Consider the following 27,738-nt stretch of genomic DNA (forward strand, 5'->3'; position numbering starts at 1 on the left):
CACATACAAGTTCTAACAAATTAGTTCATGAACTCATCCTAGAAAAAGAGCAACTGGTACATACCTAGTTGCTGAATATCACCATGGTCACCTTCAAAGTCTTCCCCTTGGGAAGCTATGCACTGATGCCAGCATCTAGTTCACTCTTCAAAGCAATTTTGGAACTCTTTTTCTGGAATGGCCATCAGAGCTGTCGTCCTATTAACCTTGATGTCCTAAATGTCATCAAAATGTCTTCCTTTCAATGTTTCCTTTATCTTCAGGTAAAGAAAGAAGTCACTGGGGGCCAGATCAGGTGAGTAGGGAGGGTGTTCCAATACAGTGATTTGTTTACTGGCTAAAAACTCCCTCACAGACAGTGCCGTGTGAGCTGGTGCGTTGTCGTGATGCAAGAGCCATGAATTGTTGGTGAAAAGTTCAGGTCGTCTAACTTTTTCACGTAGCCTTTTCAGCACTTCCAAATAGTAAACTTGGTTAACTGTTTGTCCAATTGGTACAAATTCATAATGAATAATCCCTCTGATGTCAATAAAGGTTAACAACATCATTGCAACAAGTTCGCAAACTTAATTGTCCAACCTCGTGTACTCATCCAGTCCTCCTCTCCACCCATGTGAGCTAGGTACTGCTCCTTTCATCCCCCTTCACAGATAGGGAAACTGAAGTGCAAAGAAGAAAGGTGTTTTGCCAAGGTCACACAACCAAGAAGTGAAAGAGCCAAGAGTCAAAACTCAGCCATCAGCACCACCCATCATCCCTGACCTGCTGCGGTCGGTCCTGCTGCTACCGCCATCTTGCACTGTTTCATGTCAGCCTCCTATAGGCTCCTGTCTCCAAGAACCTGTGGGTTCCAGGTATAGACACAGGTCTCTCGCTTTCTCCAACGTGCTGAGCTCAAGCAAATTTGTCAGGAGCTTGATTAAAGGGGGGAAGAAATAGAACCAATTCAAGCAGAATTAGGAATGAGAAGGGAGACATAAGCATAAATGCACTAGGGATTAAAAGACTACAAGGGAATTCTACATCAACTCTGCAGAAACAAAATAGGAAATCAAGAAGAAATTGATATTTACCTAGCAAATATAAATTACTTAAATTGACCCAAGGAGAAGTAGAAAACAAGAAGGCCAATTACCACAGAAGAGACTAGAAAGGTGATTAAAACTCTACCATTATAAAAGGCACCAGGAACAGACAGTTTCACAGCCGACTTCTATGTAACCTTTAAAGAACAAATAATTCCAATGTTAATTAAACTCTTCCAGATTATAGAAAAAGATAAAGTGCTGCAATTCACTTAATGAAGACTGTATTATCTTAATACCAAAACCTGCTACAGCTCTCTCAGAAAAAGGAAACTGTCAACCAATTGTTCTTCTGAATGTTAAATGTAAAAATTCAAAATAAAACACTAGTAAGTGAAATCTGGCAAAATGTCATTATGGTCAACACACAGATTATTCATTACACCAATAAATTCAAAGGAAAAAAAAACGTGATCATATCAATAAATGATGAAAGTGTTTGATGAAATATATACTCGAAGTAAAATAGAAATAAAAGCAATTTGTTCACTCTTTTAACAAGTATGTATTAAATGTCTACTGAGCATCTAACTGGGTTCTAAACCTTGAAGATTATAGCTATACCCATAGCAGACAAAAATTTCCAGGCACTACGGAGCTTATATTCTAGTAAGAAAGACAGACAATATCCAGGATGCATAAGGAAAGTATATATTACTTTAGGGATATATGCTAAGGAGAAATAAAAAAAAAACATAACAGGGGTTAGGAAGTTAGATTTAGACAAGGTGGTCTTGGAAAGTGTTACTAAGTGACACCTGGGAAAGGGAAAGGAAGGACATTCCAGACATTGGGGAAACAGTGTGAAGACCCTGGGACAGGTCCACATGCCCTGGAGAAACAGCTCAAGGAGGCCAGTTGTTCCCTGGGGTGATGAAGGACAAGATATCCATCATCCAGTTGCTACGACCAGATAACGGATATTGAGCTAAGCTTCACTGAGCACCTGCGGCATAGGAGGGATGCCACAGAGAGGTGACTTATGCTACCGCAGGAGATTGCCATTCTTGGGCCACAGTCGTTGCCCTCAGCTCAGGGTTTCTGCCCACCCTTGGCAGACACCATGGGGCAGGCCAGCTGAGCACTCTTGTATCAGATCACTAGGCCCCTTCCTGCCCTGAGTCCCAATAGAACCTTCAGAACCAGGGAAAGGTGAGATGCCGTCATTCTTCTAGGGAAACCGCACGTCGGAATCCACAGGGGTGGACTGATTCCCAAGGCCAGACAAACCCATCACAATAGCTGATAGATACATCTCCCATAGTCCAGTTTATTCCGTCTGAAACCACACTATGCCAGGGACTCCCAAGGTCTGTGTAATTAGGAAAACATTTTATAACTCTTCAAGGGTACAGACTGGTTGAATACATCAAATTCCCATGGCTGACTGAGCACAATCTCTGTCTGTTGAAAGAATGGGTAGTCAAACTTGGGTGACATCACCATTTTCTCCAAGAGCAACAGCTGGGCGCTTGGTCTACGTTTCCCTACCTGAGGGCTCGGCCTACTGGTTCTCTTAAAATGAGGAAAGATGAACGCTTCTTCCCATGTCCCAAACCCTCATACTGCCAGCTGCCTCCAAGTTTTATATTTATATTAAAATAAAATCCAACTGTCCTGGGCTCCCACACCTATGCAAAGCATGCAGCATAATGCTTGGTGCGGAGTGGGCATTTGTAAAGTTCTCCCTGTTTCCTATAAGGCAACCCTACACGTGTCCCCTCTTCCACATGGGTGTAGGCCCATAGAGCCTAATGGGAAAGGTACCTCTTCAAATAGCTGGGAGAGGGACTTCATGAAGACAGGTATGATCCCCACCACTCTACTACAGGCACCTTTTCATAAGGTTAAGTTGTCTCCTTCTGTCTCTTCTCTCTATAGGAAGGATGGCTTAAGAAAGTAAATGTAAAATGATAGATGCAGGTATTAGAGTTAAGGAAAATCCATCAATGGGACTCTTCCAGGCTCCTCAATTCCTGGTGCAGGCCCAGCAGCCAAAGCTGCGTCCTTTAGACCAGATGAGTTAGAAGCCTAGCCTTGAGGACTGATGTCAGCTCTAAAGATGGAGAAACCATAGCCATCAAAACCCCTACAGGGATTCTGACCATGTGGTTGGCATGTTCTAGAGACCACCCATTTCAAGGTCATCAATGCTGTCACACTAAGAACCAGGTGATGCCCAGAGTCTTCTTGCTGTGGACACTGCAGATCAGCCTGGTATCAAAGCATTAACACTGGACTCAGTACTAGAAGACTCCTAGCTCCCGGCCCCAGCACATAACAGCTGAAGAACTGCAGGCAACTTTCATAAGCCGGCTGAGCCTCGATCTCGACTATAAATGGAAATGTTAACACTCCACTGAGGTTATTAAGAGGACAAAATGAAATACTGCTCATGGCAGGATCCACCTTATAAGAGCTACGTACTACAATTAAAGCATCTAATTCTCTGTAGGACTCGGGAATTGGTTTTCTATCATTCTCCCTCTTCCCACGTCATCACTGAACACTTCTCCTCCACCTCACTCATCCATATTTCAACACCGATCACTATGTGTATAAAGCCCATTGCCCAAAGATCACCAGGAGCTCCTCAGAGTCAAACAAAATTAGGTTTATTAACATGAGGCAGCAGGGAGAGGAGGTGCCGCAGGCAACCACAGAGTGTCTCAAGAAGAAGCTGTTTTAGGGTCTGGGCTTGTTTTGTGTGAATTTGGAAAGGGTTGAGGAAGTAAGGGTTGTTCTAGATTGTGTGCTGTCAGGAAGCCGGGGCATTTCGCTGATGGTGTATCTTGATCATTATTATCTAGGAGGCAAGAGAAATAAAGCAAGTCTCAAGTTGTCACTGATAAAGAAAGAGGAGTCACTTGTGTCGGCTGGGAGAAAAGGATGGTCATTCATTTGGGGGGGTTTCATAATACCCTTGTGTTTCTCATGTTGCAGGATGGTCACAAAGAGGCCTTGTCTGATGCTGATTTTGTGTGAAGTTTTGTTGTGCTTTTTTTTAAAAGATTTTATTGGGGGAAGGGGAACAGGACTTTATTGGGGAACAGTGTGTACTTCCAGGACTTTTTTTTCCCAAGTCAAGTTGTTGTCCTTTCAATCTTAGTTGTGGAGGGCGCAGCTCAGCTCCAGGTCCAGTTGCCATTTCTAGTTGCAGGGGCCACAGCCCACCATCCCTTGCAGGAGTCGAACCGGCAACCTTGTGGTTGAGAGGACACGCTCCAACCAACTGAGCCATCTGGGAGCTCAGCAGCAGCTCAGCTCAAGGTGCCGCGTTCAGTCTTAGTTGCACGGGGCGCTGCCCACCCTCCCTGCGGGACTCGAGGAATTGAACTGGCAACCTTGTGGTTGAGAGCCCACTGGCCCATGTGGGAATCGAACCAGCAGTCTTCGGAGTTAGGAGCATGGAGCTCTAACCGCCCGAGCCACTGGGCCGGCACTTGTGTGAAGTTTTTTATGTTTAACAGGAACCACTGGGGCGTAACTAGTAGTTGCCAGGCCAACTGTCTGGAGTGGTTTTTTATCGATATACAAGCAGAGGCACTAACTCCTAGAGAGCTCAGGTGCCGCCTGACTCAAGGGCAATTTGTTCACATAGTCTCCATAGTGTCTCCTCCCAGCTTTTTCCAGGAAATGTTACCTCCAGTCACTTCCCAAGGAATCTTCAACAGGCAGAGGATGAGTTATCTCAGAAGTTAGCAAGGAGATGAAGGCGTGGGCTAGACTTGAGCGGGGCTCAGGTGCCTCGATGTACAAACATGTCTCCCAGGCTTGTGTCTGAACAGGACAATGTTGGACTCAGTATCTGCCCTTCACACCTGTTTGTCAGACCCACGCATTAAATTGCCATCTCCTCCAGGATGACCTCACCTGCAGGGAGATGCTTTATATTCCACCACGCTAGGAGAACTGACCTGAAAGAAGGTCACTGACTTTGGAAAAATATTGACCGGGGAACCAGGAGAATTGAATCTGACACCTGAAGGCTGTGTGACCTTGAGCCGGTTGTTTCCTCTCTCTGGACCTCAGGTCCTTACAATTGTAAGAAGCAGGTTAATCCCTAAGGTCTCTTTGTGTGGCATCCTAAGCGGCCAGGAGGTGAACAGATGATAAAGCAGGCTCTACCCCCGCTGCGAATTTGGGTTGGTGGCAGGAGGAGAGAAGTAAGCGGAAACCAAGAGAGCTCAACCAGGAATTCTTGCCCAACTCACCATTTAGCTGGGCCTCAGACTCTCAGATATTGATGAGTCCCTGACATGTGACAATAAGTGACATTTATTTACGCAGTGTGCATAATGCACTAGGCAATACTGTAAGAGTCTTACATGGTTAATCATTTAACTCTCATAACAACCCTATTATTCCCATTTTACAGGTAGAGAAATTGAGGCATGGAGCCATTAAGTCATTTGCCCACAAGCAATTAGTGGCCCAGCTGGGGATGAAACATAGCATCTGGCTCCCAAGTCCAAGTTCTCAACCACACCGGATACTCCCTCTCTGAAGTATAAAGAGCCTTTTCTCATAATCATCTCCTTTGATTTGAAAGGCCAGAGCAGGGCAGCAAACTGTGGTTTGCAAGCCCCAAAGACAAATCCAGCTGGCCAACCATTGTGGTAAGTAAAGTTGCATTGGCACATAGCCATGCCCATTTATTTATTGTCTGACTTTCAAACGACAAAGGCAGGGTTGGGTAGATGCAGCGGAGACCACATTCCTGCAAAGCATATAGAACTTTCTGGCCTCTCACAGATCAGGGTTGCTGGCTCCCAGCCTAGCGCATGCACTGCCTGGATCCTAAGGCAGCTCTGCCACTTGCTATGGGACCCCAGACAAGTTGCTTTTGTGAATCTGTGTCCTCATCGGTAACATGGGCTTGTTTGGGGAATTTAGTGAGCTAGTGTCTGCATGCACAAAATGCCTGACCCAAAGCATGTGCTCGATAAGGGTTAGCTCTTATCATTGCTATCTGTGTGGTAAAATTTATGACTGGTCCCTGTAACACCGCTGAGGACAGGGCAGGGAAATTTTTCCCCACCTGATGGGCAGGGAAACCCTGGCACAGGCAGAGGAAACGGTTTCCCCCAAGTTTCATGAAGAGAGGCAGGGCCCAGGTCTCCCAGTCGATGCCCTGCCCTCTGTTGCCCCACTTCCTGCCCCTCCATCCGTAGCAGCGCAGGCCCTCCCTGTGTTCGCTGGCTTGTGGAGCAGCCCACCTGAGTTTGTGAGGTTTGGTGTCTGTAAGTACCCACGGCATGCAGAGCTCGCTGGCACAGACATTTGTCAAAGATGACATGCCAGTCATCCATGCCACCAGAGACAGTGACAGATGCGCTCTCCGGCACCGCTGTCCAGACAGCCGAGGATGGATGGGGCCCTGGCATCCACTCAGCCAGGCTGCTCAGGGAGCCATGGAGCCAGCAAGAGATAAATTGCATGCAGCCTGGTCAGCAAGCAAGGAAGTTCGGAGCGCACGGTACAGAGGAAGCCACATGCCCGTTTTTCTGCTTTCTCACTCCCAGCTGGAAAACCTTCCCAGGACCTCCCTGCTCTTTCCCTGCTCATCCCACCATGCCAGGACTGCCCACACCTGCTTGTGTGGGGTCCCAGACAAGCAGGTGGGTGCCATGGAATTCAGGTTCTTTTCATAATAATGATAATAACTGCTGACACGTACATAGGCTGCACTGTTCTCAATCGGAGCATACTCCTTCCATCCTTAGCCATGTCCTGGTGGAGGTATAGGAAACTGAGGCCAGAGAGGTCAAGGGACTCCTCCAATGTCTCACAGCAAGCGGCAGAGGCAGGGTTTGAATCCAGACAACCTGGTTCCAGAGCCCATCACCCCTGGGGACTACTATTTGGGGGGCTAGGGTAGAGAGGAAATCACTACAGGTTGGGGACAGACAACAGAAAGAACAAATAAAGGATCCAGCTCCCTGGCCAGGCTCCCAGGCTCACCATTAACTGAGTGGTCAAGAACAGGCCACCCCGTCCCCGTTTCTCCACCTGTGAAATGAGCAGCTGCTGCTCCCACACAGTCTTGCTGGGTCCCGTACCAGCTCCAAAGCTGGCCCCTCTGTGTCCTGGGACCCCAGCACTGGCTACTCTACCTTCACACATTCACTGCCTCCACCCAGTAATTCCAACCTGTATTCCCCTGGAGTACCATCTCATAGCTCATTAAACTGTCACCTCTGTGTCCCCGAGGCAACCTCACAGTCCTCTGAGATTTTGTAGTGATATTTATGGCTAGCAAAAATAAAGGGAAGAGACCACACAAGACAAAAAGAAGAGAGACAGAACAGAGCTCTAAAAATATTCCCAAAGTCTTGCTCAAACGCTTCCCATGGGTATTTCCTACAGGCAGGTTGACCTACTTCCCTCGCCTTCTGGATGAGGGTCTGAGAAAGACCGCAGTCTGGGGTCTGGTTCAGGCAATCCCTTGCTGGGAGGCTTTGCAGAAGCACCCTTCTTTCTCTGAGCCTTAGTTTTCTCATCTGTAAAATGGGGACAATGATAGCACTTATCCTATAAAATTAAAATAACTATTAAAACATGAAAGACACTGAGAACAACGCCTGATATGGAATGAGTGCTCCATAAATGCCAGCTGTTGTTATTCTCTGGTTTTCAGTTCCTCGATGGGAAAATGACGGGGTGAGTTTCATGCCATGTATGGGCTTCCAGCCCGAACATTCCGTGATTTAGTGACACTCCTGTGATGCTTCCTTGTCCCCTCCCACTCACCTTTCCTCTATGCATCTGCGAGCTGCCGCCAATCGCTTTACTCACAAGTGTGTGGGGAAGAGAGAACTGTACAAATGGGAGGTGGTGCATACACTCTTATTCTCAGTGGCGAATTGTTCCAACTGCACCGTCCTGTCAAATGGAGCCACCTCTGTTGGTTAACACAGCTGGGAAATCTGAGCTATGATGGCTGGGTCCCTGCCAACCACACCCTGCAATGATGAACCTCAGGACCTGTCCCAACGCGTCAGTGGGAAGCAGGCCACACCATCCACCTGGGTAGACCCAGCCACATCTGCCCAGTGTTTGCAGGAATAAGTAATTGCAGCTTCCCTGACAGGCATGCACAGGACACCCACGCTGGAAGAGAATTTCTCTTGCTGTTCAAGCTCCATAAACACTTGAAAAGTCATTTTATTTTTCAATCTGTGGGCAGGATGCCACCATATACTAGGAAGCATCATTAAATAGAACTTGAGGGATTTTTTTTTCCAGCTTTTTGGGGGGAATGGGGTGGGGTTTAGTGTTGGCTTTTTTTTCCCCACTGATGCTTTTTGGATAAACACATAAATCAGCATCATCTATATTCATTAGATAACGTGCCTTGTTCAGTACAAAATTACCCCTGTTTTGCATGATTTTCCCCCTTGTGATTAATATAAATGACTTAAGTTAATTATGTTTCTCTTCATGGAAAAATGTATTTGTCAAAGTGCTGAAACATCAATAAAAAATAAACACTGTCGTGTGAAGAAGGGCAGGCTTTCAAAGAAGCCCTCAGGATGTGGGGAAGAGAGCAGACTCGCCCGTCTGGGGTGCCATTCTGACTGAGTGGGCGCACTTTGTGTTTACTGATGGTGACAAAGGCATTTTTCTTAGTTAAGCACTTGTAGGTCCTGATGAGGTAGGTGGATGTCATCGTTATTATCCATGATGAGCCTCCGGGCATTGAGAAAACGGTTTTCTTCAGGATCCCGACAAATGCTGCATGAATGAAGCCTCACCTATGCTTATTAGGGACAACTGAAGCTCGTATTTGACCAGGCAGCCTCCAAAACATTGGGCCCAGCATGTGGACCTTGAGAGAAAGGCAAATGCAGGCAATTCGAGTGAGTGTGAGGTGAGAGAAACGAAGAAAAGCAAACCATGAGGCTGTTATAAGTCTCAGAGCAGAAGGAAACTTAGAGATTAGGGAGCCCAACCACCTCACTGAGGCAGTGGTGAAACTAAGATTCAGAGAGGGGAAGAGACTTGCCCAAGGGCACACAGCATGTTAGTGGTAGAGCCAAGACAGAACCATTCTGCTGCCCCCTAGTCACCACAGATCAAGTGCTCCCTTTACTTTTGAGCAGGTGGGCAATGGCACCAGCAAGGGGCTCCCTCAGATTGTTGGGAAGTAGGGGTCACAGGGAAGCCTCTGGGTTTCTGACTTTTTCTGACGTATCTGGAATGCCTCTACTCCACCCTGCCTGTATTGGTTTGGGGTTTCTGAAAGCAGACCCTGAGGCAAGATCATGGGTGCTGTTGGTTTATTTGAGAGGTGGCCCCCAGACACCCAAATGAGGTGGAGGAGAAGTGAGACAAGGAGGGAAGAGAGCCAGTTTGGGGAGTGTGATAAGGAGGGGTTGCTGCTCTAGACACCTGTGCTCACTCCCAGCTGGAGAGACTGTAGAGAGCACGCCCCCAGGATCCCCACGCTGAGCAGGGAAGCAGAAGTGTTTATTCACTCATTTCCAGTCCCTCTGGGTCACCCTGCACCCGGGGGAGCAAGTTCCCACAGTGCCAGAAAAACACAGAGAACCAAGAACCTGTGCGTGGGAGTGGAACGAGCCGGTGTGCACGGCCGCTGTCTATCACAGATGCCAGTGAACCTGCAGTGGGAGGGGAGGAGCCACAGTCAGCTACGTACCCCGTGTCTGAAGGCTCCCCGCTGCCTAAGACCTCCCCACTCTGGTAAATAAGATCATTCTGTCCTCTGATGACCAGAAGCCATTTACCTGGCTTTTACCACAGGTCACCTTTTATTTTATTTATCAACTTAGATATCTTTTCTGTTTCCCCAAATATACAATAGTCCTCCCCTATCCATGAGAGATACATTCCAAGACCCCCAGTGAATACGTGAAACCATGAATAGTACTGAACCATGTATATATATATATATATATATATATATATATATATATATATATATATATATATATAATCTGACCTCATATATATTATATGTGCACAGTGGACAGTTCACAAAGTTAATTGCCAACCTTCGTATATACTATGTTTTTTCCCTATACATACATACCTATGATGAAGTTTAAGTTATAAATCAGGCACAGTAAGAGATTAACAACAATAAGTAAAACAAAGATTACTTGAACACAAGCACTGCAATACAGCAACAGTCGATCTGAGAACCAAGATGGCTACTAAGTGATTAATGTGGGGGGAGAGTATACAGTGTAGATACAGCATGGATATGCTGGACAAGGGGATGGTTCACATCCTGGGCAGGACAGATCACGACGGTGCGAGATTTCATCGGACTACTCATAGCGGTGCGCAATTGAAAGCTTATGAATTATTTATTTCTGGAATATTCCATTTAATATTTTCAGACCATGGTTGACGACAGGTAACTGAAACCATGGAAAGTGAAACCTCAGATGAGGGGACACTACTATACTTTAAACTGTTCAAGGGCAAAATTAAGGCCATAGTCAATCATTCAACAAATATTTATTGAACACCTACTGGGTGCCAGGCCCTCTTTAAGGTGCTAGGGGTACAGCACCAAAGATAGAGAAAATTGTCCTCAGGGAGCTTGCATTTTAGGGGTAGACATAGATAATAAATAAGTAAATACTGTAATTTCAAGTAATGAGAAGTGAGTGGTCCAAAGAAAAACAAAGCAGGGATAATTGCAATGGGAGGTAGGAGTACTAACTATTTGGGACATTTGAGCAAAAGCCTGAACAAAATAAAAGAATGAGCCATGCAAGAATCTGACAGAAGAGAATGCAGTCAGAGAGAATCTCAATACAAAGTCCTAGAAGTAGGAAAAATCTGGGCTTGTTTAAGGCATACCAAGAAGGCTGCTGTGACTCTCTGCAGAGTGAAGAAGAAAGTGGAAGGAGATGAGGAAAAGGAGGGCCAGATTGTATAGGATTTTATCTTTAAACAATTCCTGGAACAAAAAAGAAAAAAAAAGGTACTCGAAACAAGTTACTGGGTGGACAGATGGCTTGGTGGACGAATAGAATGAAAAGATGGATGGATGGATGGATGGATGGATGGATGGATGGATGGATGGATGGATGGATGGATGAGAATGATACAACAATGGATGAAAAAAAAAGAAAAGAAAGCAACTTCTATGGGAAGAATAGTGTGGTGCCAATTGTGCATTCAAATCGAGACTTTGCAGAAAAAAGTAAATTCTGGACCAAAAGTAGCTAGTGAGTAAACTGTATTAGACAATGAGACTATGTAAGGAGAAATATTCCTCTCTGGTCCTCAGTCATGAGAATCCTAGAAGGTTGAGTGTCCTTATCTTTTTTTATATTCCCTGCAGGACCCTTGCCCTCCCCCCATGGGGAGTATCTAATGACATTAAATGGTATTATGGGAGTATTAATTAAATTTTGGTGGCTGGAAGCTAGTGAATTATTCTCTCCATTATATATTACCATGTTTACTCATCAGGGTTCCATTTTTAATCTCACTCTTTAAATTAAAGCATGTCACCACAGTCCATTAGTGAGGAATGTGGAAGAAAAGATGTGTGCATAGATGTGGGTATAGTTTAATCCAACAGTTCTTTATTGAGCACATACAATGTACTTGGCAAGTTGCTAGGTACTATGAGAGAAAAAAGGTGTTAGCGAAGGGCCTCAGGAACTTATGGTATCAAAGAAAGCCAATTCACATAAATACCTGAGGAACAATAGCATATTAATCATCACTTGCCAACTAACCAGAATACTTCATTAATAAGTTTCCCCTCCAGGTTTTATATGTGAAAATCAGGCCAACCATAAGAGAAATTTTGGCACTTTTTAAAAAATCAAAATATACATGGGATGCTGTGACCTAGATCCCAGCGCAGCTGGATATGTTTAGGAAAGGCTCTTAAATCTTCTGAACCTCACTCTCCTCATAGATAAAAGGAGAGGTTGTTCTTATTCAGGAACTTTCTAGATTCCAGATGTGACAGTTTCTCATCTGTGATCATCCAGATCTCCAGGATCAGCACATAGTAATAGGATTCCAGAATGATAGCTCAGAGTCACTCTAAGGTTTTTTAAAATATTTTTTATGTTTCAATTACAGTTGACACAATATTGTTGGTTTCAGGTATACAACACAGTGATTAGACATTTATGTAACTCAGGAAATGATAACTGATAAATCCAGTAGCCATTTGACACCATACATAGTTATTATAATACTACTGACTACATTCCCCATGCTATACTTTACATCCCCATGACTATTTTATAACTACCAATTTATACTTTTTAATCCCCTCCCTACCTTCAACCATCTCCCAACTCCCCAAGTCAGGCAACCATCAAAATGCTCTCTGTATTTAGGAGCTTCTTTCTGTTTTGTTTGTTTATCCTGTTCTCCATAAGTGAAATTGTATGAGATCTGTCTTTCTCTATCTGACTTACTCCTCTCAGCACAATACCCTCTAGGTCCATCCAGTTGAAGCAGATGGCAAGATTTCATTCTTTGTTATGGCTGAGTAATATGCCATTGTATATATGTACTTCCTCTTCTTTATGCATTCATCCATTGATGACACCCAGGCTGCCTCCATATCTTGGCTACTGCAAACAATGCTGCAATGAACATACGGATGCACATGTCTCCTCAAAGTAGAGTTTTGGGTATCTCAGGATAAATACTCTCAAATGGGATTACTGGATCCTTCTTTGTCGCTTGTTATACCTTTTGTTTTAAAATCTTTTTTGTCTGGTATAAATATGGCTACCCAGTTTTTTGTTTGTTTGTTTCCATTTTCATGAAATACCTTTTAATTTCAATCTGGGTGTGTCTTTCCATCTGAAGTGAGTCTCTTGTAGGCAGCATATGTAAGGGTTTTGTTTTCTTATCCATTCAGCCACCCTATGTCTTTTTATTGGAACATTTAATCCATTTACAGTGAAAGTAATTGTTGGTAGATATGTAGTTATTGCCACTTTGTTATTCATATTTTTCATCTTTTTTTTCCTACGTCTTCTTAAAGAAGCCCCTCTAACATTTCTTGTAGTACTGGTTTGGTGGTAATGAACTCCTTTTGCTTTATCTTGTCTGGGAAGCTCTTTATCTGTCCTCTGATTCTAAGTGATAGCATACCTGGGTACATTACCCTTGGTTGTAGGTGCTTGGTTTTGATCACTTTGACTATTTCCTGCCAATCCCTTCTGGCCTGCAAAGTTTCTGTTGAAAAATCAGCTGACAGTCTTATGGGAGCTCCCTTGTAAGTAACTAACTGCTTTTCTCTTGCTGCTTTTAGGATTCCCTCTGTCTTTAACCTTTGGCATTTTAATTATGATGTGTCTTGGTGCGGGCCTCTTTGGGTTCATCTTGTTTTGGATTCTCTGCACTTCCTGGGCTTGTATGTCTATTTCCTTTGCCAGGTTAGGGAAGTTTTACATCATTTCTTCAAATATGTTTTCAATTCCTTGCTCTCTTTCTTCTCTTTCTGGTACCCCTATTATGTGAATATTGGTATTCTTAATGTTGTCCCTGAGGCCCCTTAAACTGTCCTCATTTGGGGAGATTCTTTTTGCTGTTCTGACTGAGTGTTTTCTGCTACCTTATCTTCTAAATTGCAGATTTGATCCTCTGCTTCGTCTAATCTACTGTTGATTCTTTCTAATGTATTCTTTATTTCAGTGATTGCATTCTTCATTTCTGACTGGTTCTTTTTTATGTTTTATATCTCCATTTTTATGCTTCCTACCTCTTTGTTGAAGTTCTCCCTGAGATTATTGAGCATCTTTATAACCAGTGTTTTGAACTCTGCATCTGATAGACTGCTTGTCTCCATTTTGCTTAGTTCTTTTTCTGGAGCTTTGTTCTGTTCTTTCATTTGGGACATGTTTCTTTGTCTCCCCATTTTGGCTGCCTCTCTGTGTTTGTGTCTATGTATTAGGTAGAGCTGCTGTATCTCCCAGTCTTAGTAGAGTGGCCTTATGTAGTAGGTGTCCTATGGGGCCCAGTGGAGCGGTCTCCCTGGTCTCCTGAGCCAGGCACTCCAGGTGTGCCCTTGTGTGCATTGTGAGTATTCTCCTCTTGCTGTTTGCACTTCAGTGGGAGGGATTAACCCTCAGGCTGATTTGCTGTGAGGACTGGCTGTGAGTACAATGAAGGAGCTGTTGTTCAAAGACTGACCCTATGGAGCAGGATTAGCTTTAGCAGGCCTCCAGTGCCTGCTCAGTCTGCCCTTTGGGTGTGTCTTTTGTGGAGGTGGTTGGGAGGTACTCTGGTGTGGTCTGAAGCTGGCCACCAGGTGTGTTGATTCTGGGGCCTCATGGGAGGAGCTCTGTTGCAGGCCAAGCTCAGTTGCTTCCTGTGTCCTGCCTAGGGCAACTTAGTATTAGCTTCAAAGTGATCTGCAGATGGTTGCCACTTGTGCTGGCCTTGGAGGTGGCTGGGAGAGGCTAAGCTGTGAACTGAGGCCAGCTGCCGCTAGTGCCTAGCTTGGGGCTACTTAGCAAGAGGCACGGGACATGCCAAGGTTAGATGCTGCTTGTTTGGGGTTTGTGAACCTTTGAGATATTTTAGGAAAGTCCAAAGCATGAAACAAGACAGGCCGCTTGTATGGAAAAGCCACTGGAAGTGGCTTGGGTGGTACTGCAAGTTGGGTGGGTGGGATCTCAGGGAATCACCAGGGTGGAGTGAAGAGTTTTAGCCAGGTTGATGGAGACGCAGGTAATGGCAGCTGCCTGCATGTGCATACTGGGTTGGGGGAGGGCTCAACAAAGGAACAGTGGCTCTGCCGGCACTTCTGTCTGGGAAAAACCTGCCCCTTCAGCCCTCTCCCTAAGGAAGACAATTGAATTCCTCCCCCTATGTCCCTGGTACCTTTCAAGTTGTTGCTCCAGCACTGGAGCTCAGAGTGAGCAAGTCCATCAACAAATAAGTCTATGTGCAGGCCCTTTAAGAGGAACACCTGGGACTCCAGCCTCCTTCTGTTTAACTCAACCACAATCTCCACTACTTTTCACAACCAGAAGTTATGGGTACTTGTCTTCCCAGCACCGTAGCCCTGGACTGGGGAGCCTGGTGAGGGGCTGGGACCCCTATCGCCTCTCAGGGGGGAACTCCACAGCTGATATATACTTCTGGATTTTTAATCCCATACATGGATGTGGGACCAGCCTGTTCCATGTCTCTGTCCCTCTTACCAGTCTCCATTGGCTTCTTCTGTATGTCTTTAGTTGTAGGACTTCTGTTCAGTTAGACTTCAGGCAATTCTCAATGATGTTGTTGTTCTGTAGTTTAGTTGTAACTTTGATGTAATCATGAGAGAAGGCAAGCACGGCATTTACCTACTCTGCCATCTTAGCCGGTCATTCTAAAATTTCCATTCACCCGAGAAAGATTCATTATGTTCATGGCAGTTTGTTTCTTGAGTCTTCAGAGGGGATCAACAATATCTGCTTGTAAGTACAAGTAAATATACTGTGAAGCACTCTGTGTGCACTGAGACGAAGTGGAGCAAACCAAATACGACCAGAATTTAGAGGAAGGTAGGCTAACTTCATTGGATGACCAACTGGGAGGCATTTGATCTGGACCCCAAAAGTTGAGTAATCTTATAAGTATAAGGGGGGAGGAAAGCATTTCCAAGAGAAATCCTTCTCCCTTCCTACCAGCTCAGGATGTTACCTTACAAGGATGAGGTGTAGCAGCCGTACTGAGGCCATGAGGCATCACAGACACAAGCAGAATGGCAGAGCAAAAGAATGGAATAAACCACGGTCCTGGATAAACCAGATAGAAATAATGCACTGTAATGTCCTTCCTCCAACCCTGCTGTTGAGTTAAAGTTTCTGGTTTACTCCACTCTTGATCAGGTTTCTGTTATTTGCCGCTGAAAGCATCCTAGTTCTTTCCTACCCACTCTAGCACTTACCCATTATGGTACTTTCTTCTAGGTATGTGTGACTGATCTGTATGCTCCTCTATTCTTTCTTCCCTAGGCTGTAGCCCCTTCCTTTCTGTATCCCAAACTCTCCCACTTGAGCCTTTTCCTTCTAGTTCTTCTAGAACTTTTTCTTCCCCCCATAGTAGGTGCTTAGATCGTGAGTGATGACTGAAGGAATGAAAACAAGACCACTGAAAAACTTTGCCTATTGTCAATAAAAACCATTACCCCTCAGGGATTGCTTTGGAAATGCATTTTTTTTCACTAAGCCAAGTAAATCTGGCAGTGACCTCAAAACAAACATTTGAAACAGGCACAGGAGACTTCCAAAAATGAAAACACTTTGCATTGAGGGGAAAAAAATGTATTTAACCAAAACAGCACCTGCAGGAGATATTAACATTTTCAAATTAAGGGCACTTTGAGCTTCCACAGCATTATCACATAGCACACGCCATTTAGACATCAGAAGGTTCAAAGTGAGCTTTCAAAATTTTGTTTGTTTTAAATAAATGAGATGTGCATACACACACACACACACACACACACACACACACACACACACACACATATACATACACACCAAGAGCACGTGGCTTTCACACAGCCATCTGCCCCTGGTGCTGACTCCTTGGCCACCATCGGTCCTTTTTAGTGCCAGAAAGTCTGCAGACACTGTTTCTGGGGCAACACAGAGACCCTGAGTACTTCTGCATTGTTAGCCTGGCCCCAGCCTCTCTGCATCCTGATTAACTCCAATTGGCAGAACGCGTCCTTCTCTATTCTTCCTCAACTTACTGGATTCCAACTGTCTCTTCTCTTTCTAGTTTACAATCCTTGCAGCATACCTCGAGCCATTGTCCACGTGTGGGAGCTCACTCTCCATCCGACTGCACTCCACGCTTCCTGCAGCAGAATGGACCAGGTCTCATATTTCTTTTGTCTGAGCCTGTTTCTTGTAGATCTTCATTCCCTGGGTGAGCTCATCCAGTCCCATGGGTTAAATCCCACCCGTGTGATGATGACAGCACTCACGTTTCTGTCACCAGCAGGAGACTCCACTGAGGTCCATAATCACAGAGCCAGCTACCTGTCTGGCATACCATGCAGACATTTCCAGACATCTCAAGCTTAACATGGCCACAGTGAGGCTCCTAATCCTGTGTCTAGATGGATGGATGGATGGATGGATGGATGGATGGATGGATGGATGGATGGATGGATGGATAGGTAGATAGATAGATAGATAGATAGATAGATAGATAGATAGATAGATAGATAGATAGATAGATATAGATATAGAGAGATAGATATAGATATCAAGGAGGGTTCAGGCCATCCCTGACTTCTCTTTTATAAACACCCTAGATTTTCCTTCACAAACCTTGTCACCCATCATCTTTTCTGGGTGGATATTCCACTAACAGTGTTGCCTGTCTTGCTGGATTTTGAGTCACCCTGGGCATAGATCAGGCCCAATGGCTGACCACTGTCTCCTGAGTGCTTGGCACTGCGCCTAGTACATAGTAGGCCCTCAGTAAATACTTCTTATGGGAAGGCTTGGGTTCTCCCCACCCCACCCAGGTGCAGGATCTGTCCCTGCCTATAATCGGCACACAATGTATGGCACTGGGGTTACATGGTGACAAAAGCTTGAACACTTTCTTCATGTCAGATTCTGAGTTAAGCCCTTTTCTCACATTACCTCATGTGATTCTTGCAACAACCTTGGGAGGTAGGTTTTATTGCCATTTCTATTTTATAGATGAGGAAACCATGACTCAGAGGAAAGCCACTTGTCGGAAATCACATACACACACATCCTGTAAGGGGCAGAGCTCCAACCAGTCGTGCATCTCACAAACAACACCAAGTGTGCTAATACTGAAGGGTTCTGTGTGCAAAAGGCCCTTGCCTTGATGTCAGAAGACCTGATTTGAGTCCCAGCTTTAGACCTTAAGTCAGCTTCTTGATTTCTCCAAGCTTCAGTTTCCTCATCCATATCATTCTACCTCCATAACCATTCTTTAGCAAGATGCTGTGCACTAAAGCCCCTTTAACTGATAAAAAATAAACAGCTCTACCAATGGGGAGAAGGACGGCAACTCTAGGATGCCTCACCTGAACTTGCACCCCACCTTCTAGCAAAATCAAAAACTAGAGGCTGCAGGCTGAATGGAGATGCAGAGGTATGTTTTTTGACTCAAATTAAAACTTTTTTTCATTTGTTGTGTTAATATTAACAGGTGTCATCGAAGGGTCCAGATTTTTACCTTCTCTTGAAAAATTGGAAGTTTCTGTAATGTTGGTCCCACGATTTTGTGGGGTATCCACTGGAATAAATTGGCCGGAGCTGAGAAGGGGCCATGCTCTCCAATTTGCCATTATCCCCACCTGAAGCTGAGCATCAGGTGACACATATAGTGTCTCTTCCTCTCTTCTTCTAACAGTGACGACACATATTTCTGCGTCAGTCTGTATCAGAACTAGGGAAAACAAGCAAGGACCACAAAGATAACACAGTCTGAGATAATACGAGTGAGTGTAATTCGTGATGAAAGTGATGAGTAATTGCAGACGCCTAATATGCTAAGTGTGTGTATTTCAAAACAAGCGTCAGCAAAAATTCAACCTCTACATGCCCAGCTTCACTCTCTTATGTTAATTCTCTGGCTGTTATGAGATTTTGTGTTTCAGATGTCTGCTTCAGTTAAACAAGGAATCTTTCTGGCCAAAGGTATGCAGTGAGTCGACCATACTGAGCCACTGCCTCCCCTCTCTCAATTGACCTTTGTGTCTTTAAACCCTGCTCAGTGACTATTAGTGGCTGGGTCCCCAAACCTTAAAGACCCCAATGACAGGAAGCATTAGACCAATGAACCAGACCTGAAGTGTCCTGTACTTTCCAGTTTGTGAGCTACAGGAGAATCCCAAGGGAAACTGGGGGAGGACAACTAGTAATAAAGAATAATTCTGCCAGACTACTGCATTGCACTTGTCATTTTGCAAAGCTCTCTCATTCATTCAACATTTATTCAATAAATATGTGTGGACGCTGTCTTTTAGACCAGGCACTGTGGCTGGCACTGTAGACGTGGTATTATACCTAGTAGTCAAGACTTCTACCCTTAGGAAGCTTTCAGTCTGGCAAGGAAACATTTTTAGAGACAACACTTCTATAGCACTTTACCATATAACAAGTTTCTGTTCTAGGTGCTTTACATAGAGTAAATCATTTACTCTTCACAGCAATTCTATAAGTACTGCCATTATCCCAATGTCACACATGAAGAAACTAAGACTAAGAGGTTAAGTATCTGATTCAAGGTTAGTTGTGAAGCCAGCTGTCTGACTTACAGCAGCATGTTGCTGGAGTTAGGCTTTTGTGACCATAGATTGGAAAGCTGAGATCTTCACTGGTGGAGATTCCCAAGGCCAAGACCACATGGCCAGATCACACCACCCCACGACTCCTCTCTCTCCACTCCAACACCCAGAGATACCTATTTATAGGATAAGAAATGAACACACTGTTTGCTCTGGTCTGAGAACACCAGGGCTGTGTGAGCAGGATTTGTAGGTCCCAAGGCAATTTGCATGTCCTGTTGGAAGTTTCCCTCATTAAAGCAACAGAAATCAATGCAGTAAATGCACTTATAATGAACTAAATTGCTCACACTCCCTGCCTCTTCCACAGGAAGAAGGATCAGGACAGACACATATTGGTTCCTGCTCCATCACGTGCATCGCCCTTGCCCTGTCCTCCCTCTGGGAATACCCTTAGCTCCTGTAAACAGCATTTGAGATGCTTGTGTTTTTTATTGGATGCTCTTTGTCACTGTCTATGAGAGTTCAGTGAAGCTAAGATTTAAGAACCAGAGTTTAACTTCTTCCACACATTGGCCGTGGCTGCCTGCCTGCTAGAGGACTCTTCACAGACCTCTAGGCTAGTAGGGAACTAGAGAATATTAGGTGACAATCTCATTTCACAAATATGGAAACTAAGGCACAGAGAGGTGAGGATCACACAGCACAGGACTAGCACACCCTTCCAGCATTGGTGAGCTCTGTTGCTCTGCCCTGCTGACTCACCCAACTCCCAAAAAGCCAGAGGCACTTTCTCTGAGGTCAGCCAGCCCCTCCTGCATTGCACTCTTTCTTGGACAACACTCGGCAGTCCGTGGGCCCCAGGTGGATGGCGGCTGGCCTTGGAGTGCTCTGAGACTTTTGCTGAGTCACTCCAGGCTCAGCACTGGCACCAAACAGGCACTGCATTAACCTATCGACCACCATTCTTCTCACTCTAGTGACTCCTTGAGATCCTGCCTCACCCAACTCATGTACCACACGAGGCTTTCTCAGGAGTGAAACATTAAAGGAGCTGTCAGCTGGTGGCAAGCCTTGGGTGTCCTGGCTTTTTCTGGAGCTACCCTAGGCCTGGTACTGGTGGCAGCCATTTTCAGTTAGCGGTATGACCTCTTCTACGTGCGTTCAGGGTTAGCACAGGCAGCGGACGTCCATGGATCACTCTGTAGCTTCTGTGAGGTAGTCCCCTGCTGGTCACAGGCAGTGGTTGACCTGTGCCTTCACTGGACTTCTCCCAAGAAGTCCCAGAACTGACATACTTGAAGTTCACTTCAGACAACAACAGAGCACCCCCCAATTAACCCATTAAGTGGCACACCCAAAGGGTGGTCTCAACAGGCATCAGAGCCCACTGGGGAGACTCTCATTCAGTTGGGTAGGCCCCCTATAGAGCAGCCTGTAAACTGTGGATGTGACCAAACCCCAATCAGCCTGAGGGTCAATCCCACCCACTGACATGCCAATAGCAATCAAGACTCAACTATAACAGGAGGGCACACACAACTCACACAGGGGACACTCCTGGAGCACCTGATGTAGGTGACCAGGGAGACTATGCCACTGGGCCCCACTGGGCACCTACACATAAGGCCACTGGACAAGACTGGGGAATGTAGTAGATCTACCCAATACATAGAAACAGACAGAGAGGCAGCCAAAATGGGGGAACAAAGAAATACAGACCAAATGAAAAAAAAAAAAAAAAAAACAGGAGAAAACTCCAGAAACAGAACTAACCAAAATGGAGACAAGCAACCTACCAGATACAGAGTTCAAAATAATGGTATCGAAGACAGAAATGCAGAAATGGCCTTCCTTTGTTTCACGACTGTCAATCATGTTTCCTGGACAAATGATAAGATTAGAAGTTCCTGACGACAGGAGAAGCTCTAGACACCTTTGTGCTGCCTGACCCAGCTCTGAGCACAAACGCTGTGCCCTCGGCTTGGGTCCTTCTGTCAAGCCGTCTGCTTACTTCCCGTGCCTGCCAGCTCAGGAAAACCAGCCCTCGTGCCGGGTGAGGTTTTAAGGAATTTCTTTCATTGAGTGGCAGTGGGTTGTGCTCTTGACTTCGTTCTACTGAGCTTCTGAATGAACCAACGCTAGAGCCACCAGCCTCTGGATTTCTTAGTATAAGAAACAATTAAGTACATCATTAAGGCTTATAATTATATTTCTTAAGCTAATTTTAGTCAAGAGTTTCATTACTCATTGACAAAATCATTCCACACTTTAGCAGGTACAAACGCCTACTACAAACTCCATCAAGGTGAAATGGATTGAATCTTGTAGATAGATTGAAGAACAAATTCTCTAACGTGGTCGAATAGGAGTCTATGCCCAAACGTCAAGAATCCCAGAATGTGGAAAGAAATGTACATGTCATCCATGTCTGACATATAGGCCAATGGAGTAGAATTGTGGGTTCAAAAATAAACCCTCACATCCGTAGTATTCTGCTCTGTGGAACCCAGAGTTAGCAGTGTAACCTGACTCAGCTAGCCCTTTAGGCAGCCACTACAAGCCCATAGGAACTGGCATATGGGATGAAATAGGTTTGCCATGCCTGGCCTAGGACAATGGTACCACGGGGGGGATTTTGTAAAATGTTTGAAGCCACATTCAGGGGAAGCAAGGAAACCACTGGGGAATTGAAATAATCTATTCAAGTCCCAAAGATGATGGTGCAGTTCCTCTGAGACTAGAATGTTCCTACCTGGATATCTCACTACTGCTCATCGTAGCTCATCCCATCTTTGAGCAACTGATTAGAAAAATTATACTGATTTGAAAACTCTCTCTCCACAGCTCACCCTGTCCACCCTCATCCCTTGGGACCTCATACATTTATTTATCCAAGTATCTATAGCGTACCTGTACCTATCTATATCTTTACTCATCATGTGTCAGGTACTAGGCCCTAAAAGGACAGATAGGAGAAGGGGAGGATACTTCATTTTTGTTTTAGTATGAATTGATTTAGTTAATTGCTTTTCCAACAATGGGCTGAAATCACCTTCTCAGGGTGGTTTCCATGGTGGGGATAGACAGCATGAGTGCTTGGGGTGCCTGTGTGAATATCAAGAGTTAGGGGGCATTGAACTCATAAATACCAATAACAAAATTGAAAGCCCCATAAACTCTCGAGCAAAGAGCACAAGAATAAAGTTATTGGAAGAAATACAAATGGACGATAAGCAAAGGGAAAATATTCTGTCTCATAAGCAATCAAAGAAATGTAAAACAAAGCAATGACATTTTGTTTTCCATCCCTAATATTAATGATTAGTTTAAAATATTCAGTGCTGGCAAGGGTGTGGTAAGATGGACACAAATGCATGTTTCTTGTTAGAATAAAAACTGTTACAAATGAGTGTAGTTGAACAACGTGCTCTTTTATCCATGATGCTTAGAACAGAGTTTCAGACAGGTGTCTATGGTATAAAGATGGTCATCAAAGTGTTTTGTAGAAGCTAAAGATAGAAACAACTTCTAGGTCCTGCAAGAGGGGAAGGGTTCCATAAATTATAATATATCTAGATGCTAGAATAGATTTTGAAATAGATAAACGGCATGGAAAAATGCTCACAGTATAATGTTACACTTGAAAGTCAGGGTTGAACATCAAGGTGTACTTAGCTTCTAATTGTATAAAGTCTTCACCAATCTGTAGAACTATAACTGGAAAGAAATGCCATAAAGTGCTGACAGTAGCGGTTCCTAGGCAAAGGAATGGCCAGTAATGTATATGTCTTCTTTAGTCTTTCCTGGGTTTTCCAAATTTCCTCAAATAATCATGTATTGTCTTTTTACAAGTTTTTGGAGAAAAAAAAGAAGCAGTATTATGATTTAAAAAAAAAAAAGAAGAAGAAGAAAAGGAAAAAAAGAAAGCAGTTAAAGATCTTACATCATCCTGGTTCCTTCTACTACCAGTTGAGTCTTCTGCAGGTTCATTCAGTAAAAACAAGGACGATTGTATTTAAACCGTTTCACAGAATTGCTGTGAAGATAAAATAAGAAACTGTATGTGACGTGCTTTATAAATTATAAGGCACTGTACAAATGTTAGCTGTTGTTAACATTGTAACACAAAGTCAACTCCAACAATCAGAGGGAAAAGAAATCCATAGTAAGATACCTCGGACTTTGATATGGGAACTAGGAAAATACAAGAATGAGCTAAGAATAGAAAGAAGGGGAAAGGCCACAGGAATCCTGAAGAACGTTCACTAGCATCTCTCAGGAAGCTCAGGGAAAATGTTTAATAAGAAGGGGGGAAAACATGAAAACAAAACCCTACCAAGCCACATAAGATGTTCTGTCTTCATTTTCAAAAATCTGAAAATGAGAAATATTCAAAATGGGAGAAGGGGGAATTCATTTATTGTGACAGACAGATAAAAATCAGAATTAACTTAGGGCCAAGTGTATTGGAAAAGCATTTTACAGGATGTGGCTTGACTTCAAAAGTAAAAATAAGAACCCTGAGGGAGAAAACTGATGAGCGGGAGAGGGTACTTCATCATCATGGGGCCAGGACTGGACTCTGAAATGACAAGGACCCAGCAAAAGGATTCGAATTCTTTACCTTGCAAAGGAACGTGCTTGTGGCCTGCCACTGCCGGCCATTCCCTCCTGTTTGAAACTGTCTCTTGCTCTAGTTTCTCAGACCCTCACATGGCCTGCTTCCCCACAGCTCTTGCTCTGACTTCCCTTCCTCTTTCCACACAGTGCCAGCTCCGAAGTTCCTTCGCTTCTCTCCGCTCTTTCTTACCCTCGCTTTCTGCCTGCTCCCAGCTAGTACCTATAAATTTTCGTCTCCGCGGGATCTTTTGCTCATCTTCCCCTCGTCATCTCTCCAATTGCCTACTGGACACACCCCCTTAGAAGCCCTGCTGCCACTTCACCCTAAGTTTGCCTAAAACCAAATGCCTCTTCTTAAAAACCAACCCAATAAACCAGACTGGTTCAATGGATCCTCATCTGCTCTTCCTAAGAATAGTTCTGCTAGAAACACTGGTTTCCTCTCGTGCTTCTTCCTCTCTTACCAAACCAAACTGTCATGTCCCAGATCCGTTCGTATTTTTCTTATACGGGGCCCTTCCCCTGGCCCCACCCAATCCACGTCTTTACAGCCTTCTTCATCAGCGCCTGACTGCTCACGGCTGCACCTCCTCACCTCAATCCCATCTAAATGCTGCTGTCAAGGGAGATTTCCTGACTTGGATTCTCCCAACCAAGTCTTTCAGTGACTGCTTTGTGCCTATTAGATAAAGAGCAAATGCTTCACCTGTGATTCAAAACTCTTGACTGAGGACTGAACAAATGGCTTGGCCAGGTCCAATTGAAAGGCTGGGTGGTCAATATGGTGGCCAAGATTAGCGTTGAAGCATGCAGGCTAAGGCTACCAGTAGTTAAGCGCCAACTGAGTGTGGGCAGGTAGTTAATAGTCAGAAAGCAATCAGATCTGGGAGGGTATGGAATATCCAACATCTGTGCTCAAAGGACAACATTCAAAAGTGGACCAGGGCAACAGAATCATTCCAGAGATGGGAAGGATTGCAGAGATGAGAAGCAGGAGGGTGGACTCCAGAAAGGGCTCCAGAAACAAGAACCAGACGGGCAGAAGCAGAAGTTGGGACCACAGACGCCCTTCAGCATGAGCAGGTCAGAAGTGTGTCTGCTCAGATTGCATGAGGCTGATGTTGGACAACATGACGCAGCTGAAGTCCCCTGTGCTGGGTATTTGCTACCCACACTGTGCTTCTTCTCCTCCATGCATGTTAGGCAAACTGCAGCTTCTGGAAAATTAAATTAGTTCTTCGGGTACACTTCTCCTCTGCATGAGCCCACCACTCCATGCTCACAGCCCTTCAAGACGGCTCTGTATCCCCATGTCTAGTGCTTTCTGTCATGTCCCCAGCCTAGAATGTCCCTGACGCAGCAACGTGTAATTCTCATCCAACCTTCCTGGCACAACTCAAGTTCTGCGTCTACCCTCAGTTCATGAGAGATTGTCTTCATTCTGAATTCCATGGAAGAAAGAAATTAGGGGAATAATGGATGTGTTGAATCTGAATCTGAGCTCCTCCTTTGGCTTTGAAACTGCCTGAGGTTGTCGGTGACATTTGCCTTGTTTCTGGCTTTCTTTCTGAGGCAAATGTTGTCAGCTGGCTAACCAAACACCCATTCCCAACGTGGCCTACATCCACCAAAGAGGCTGGGAAGCCTAACCACTCATGTTCCCAGCCTCTTTTACAGCTAGGGTGGCCATGAAACACAGTTGTAGCCAATGATTGATGAGCTCCAGTCTTACACGGTGGGCATGGCAGAGGGGGGGTGCGATGCTTCCGAAAAGCACTTTTTCCAATAAAAGAGACAGAAACAGTTCATCTCCTACCCTTTCTTTTTGTTCCTGCCTCAAACACGAGCATGATGCTTGGAGCTGCAGCAGCCATTTTGTGACCACGAGGCAACAAGCACCAAGATAAGAAGCCAGTTGCTAAAATGGACCTACGAGGCCTAGTCCCTAAGGACACTGTTGAGCAGCTAAGTCAGCATCAGCATTCACCTATCTGACAGCCAGACTACGTGTTGTCACACAATTTAAATGAACTCCTATTTGTTTAATCTTTCAGTTAATTTTTCTGTGACTTGCAGCTGAAAGCATGCTTCACTCCATCATCTTCCTTACTAGCCTGTGAGCTATCTGATGGCAGGGACTACATCTTCTCCATCTTTATTTGCTCCAGCATCTAATATAGGGCCTAGTCTATAACAACCTTACTAAGCATCTGCTCGCAGATAGGAAAGGACAGGAGGGGATTTTCTTGCACTCAAAGTGTCTGTTGAAGCAGACAAGACATGAATATTAGATGAAGTAGTAGCAAACAAATGAGATGTTCTAGACGTAATTGAAAAATTAGGTAACTAAATCCTGATGACCAGATGGCATCCACCCAAGAGCTCTGAAGGGTATAATTGCTGAAATGTTGGCCAAAATGTGTGACCTGTTATTATAAAAGGCCTTGTGTCCCAGAAGCCTGGATTATTATGGTCAAAGTCCCTCCCACCTACAAAGCTGCCTGTGGAGGACCCTGGGAACCAGAGAGCAATGGGTCTGACTTCTCTTCCAGGCAAGTTGATAGAGTTTGTAAGTGAGGTTAAAGAACACTGAAGATGTTCCTATATCATCTTTTCTTACCGCCGAATAGTATTCCATTGTGTATATACAACTTCTTTATCCATTCATCTATCAAAGGACATTTTCATTGTTTCCATGTCTTGGCCACTGTAAACAAAGCTGCAATGAACATTGGAGCACACGTGTCTTTATGTGTAGATGTTTTCAGATTTTTTGGGTAGATACCCTGATATGTGGTATATAAACCAAAAACAACAAAAGAACAAGACAAACAAGTGAGAAACAAGAACTCACAGACACAGACAATAGTTTAGTGGTTACCAGAGGGTAAGGGGGGTGGGGGGTGGGAGATGAGGGTAAAAGGGATCAAATATATGGTGATGGAAGGAGAACTGACTCCGGGTGGTGAACACACAATGGGATTTATAGATGATGTAATACAGAATTGTACACCTGAAATCTATGTAATTTTACTAACAATTGTCACCGCAATAAATTAAAAAAAAAAAAAAAAAGAACACCTGAAGAACATAAATTTGGTGGAAATTTGGCTCTTCCTAAAGGAAACTCAGCAAAGGCTAATATGTAAGTGCTCTTTTAAAAGGGAGCAAATAGAGAGGCATGATGAGAGGGGGAGAGAAAGGACCAGTGGACAGGACATATTTAGAATTTCAGAAAAAATTATTGGTGTGGTTTTAAGGCACAGGTTTATAAACATTCATCTTCTCTGGGATTGGTGAGACTATGGCCTCAAATCTGGGAATAGAGTGTAGGATTAAATAAGCACATGTCTTGATAGAAATTTGCTAATGATGGGTCTCCCCAGAAATCACACTGAGACCAATAGGAAGTGAACAGTTTGGGAACATTATGGAAGAGGCAGTATTCACAGTAACAACTCTTCATCTGCATATGACCCCAGCACAAAGCTCAGAAAACAGAGATAGCGTTGCCAATAAAATGCAGAATTGCCAGTTATATTTGAATTTCAGAGAGACCACACATAGTTGTGTAGTATAAGTATATCCCAAATGTAATATGTCCCGTGCAGTGTAAGTGTGTTATGAATAATTTTGAATAATACTTATACTGCATACTTATACTACAAAATTATTCATTGGTTCTCTGAAATGCAACTGTTAGTGGGTTTTCTGGTTCTGGGGGATTTTGTGGGGTTTGTTTGTTTGTTTGTTTGTTTGTTGTAGTATTTTGTTTTGTGCTAAATCTGG

Source organism: Rhinolophus ferrumequinum, chromosome 3 (assembly GCF_004115265.2).
Source record: "Rhinolophus ferrumequinum isolate MPI-CBG mRhiFer1 chromosome 3, mRhiFer1_v1.p, whole genome shotgun sequence".
Taxonomy (NCBI): Eukaryota; Metazoa; Chordata; class Mammalia; order Chiroptera; family Rhinolophidae; genus Rhinolophus; species Rhinolophus ferrumequinum.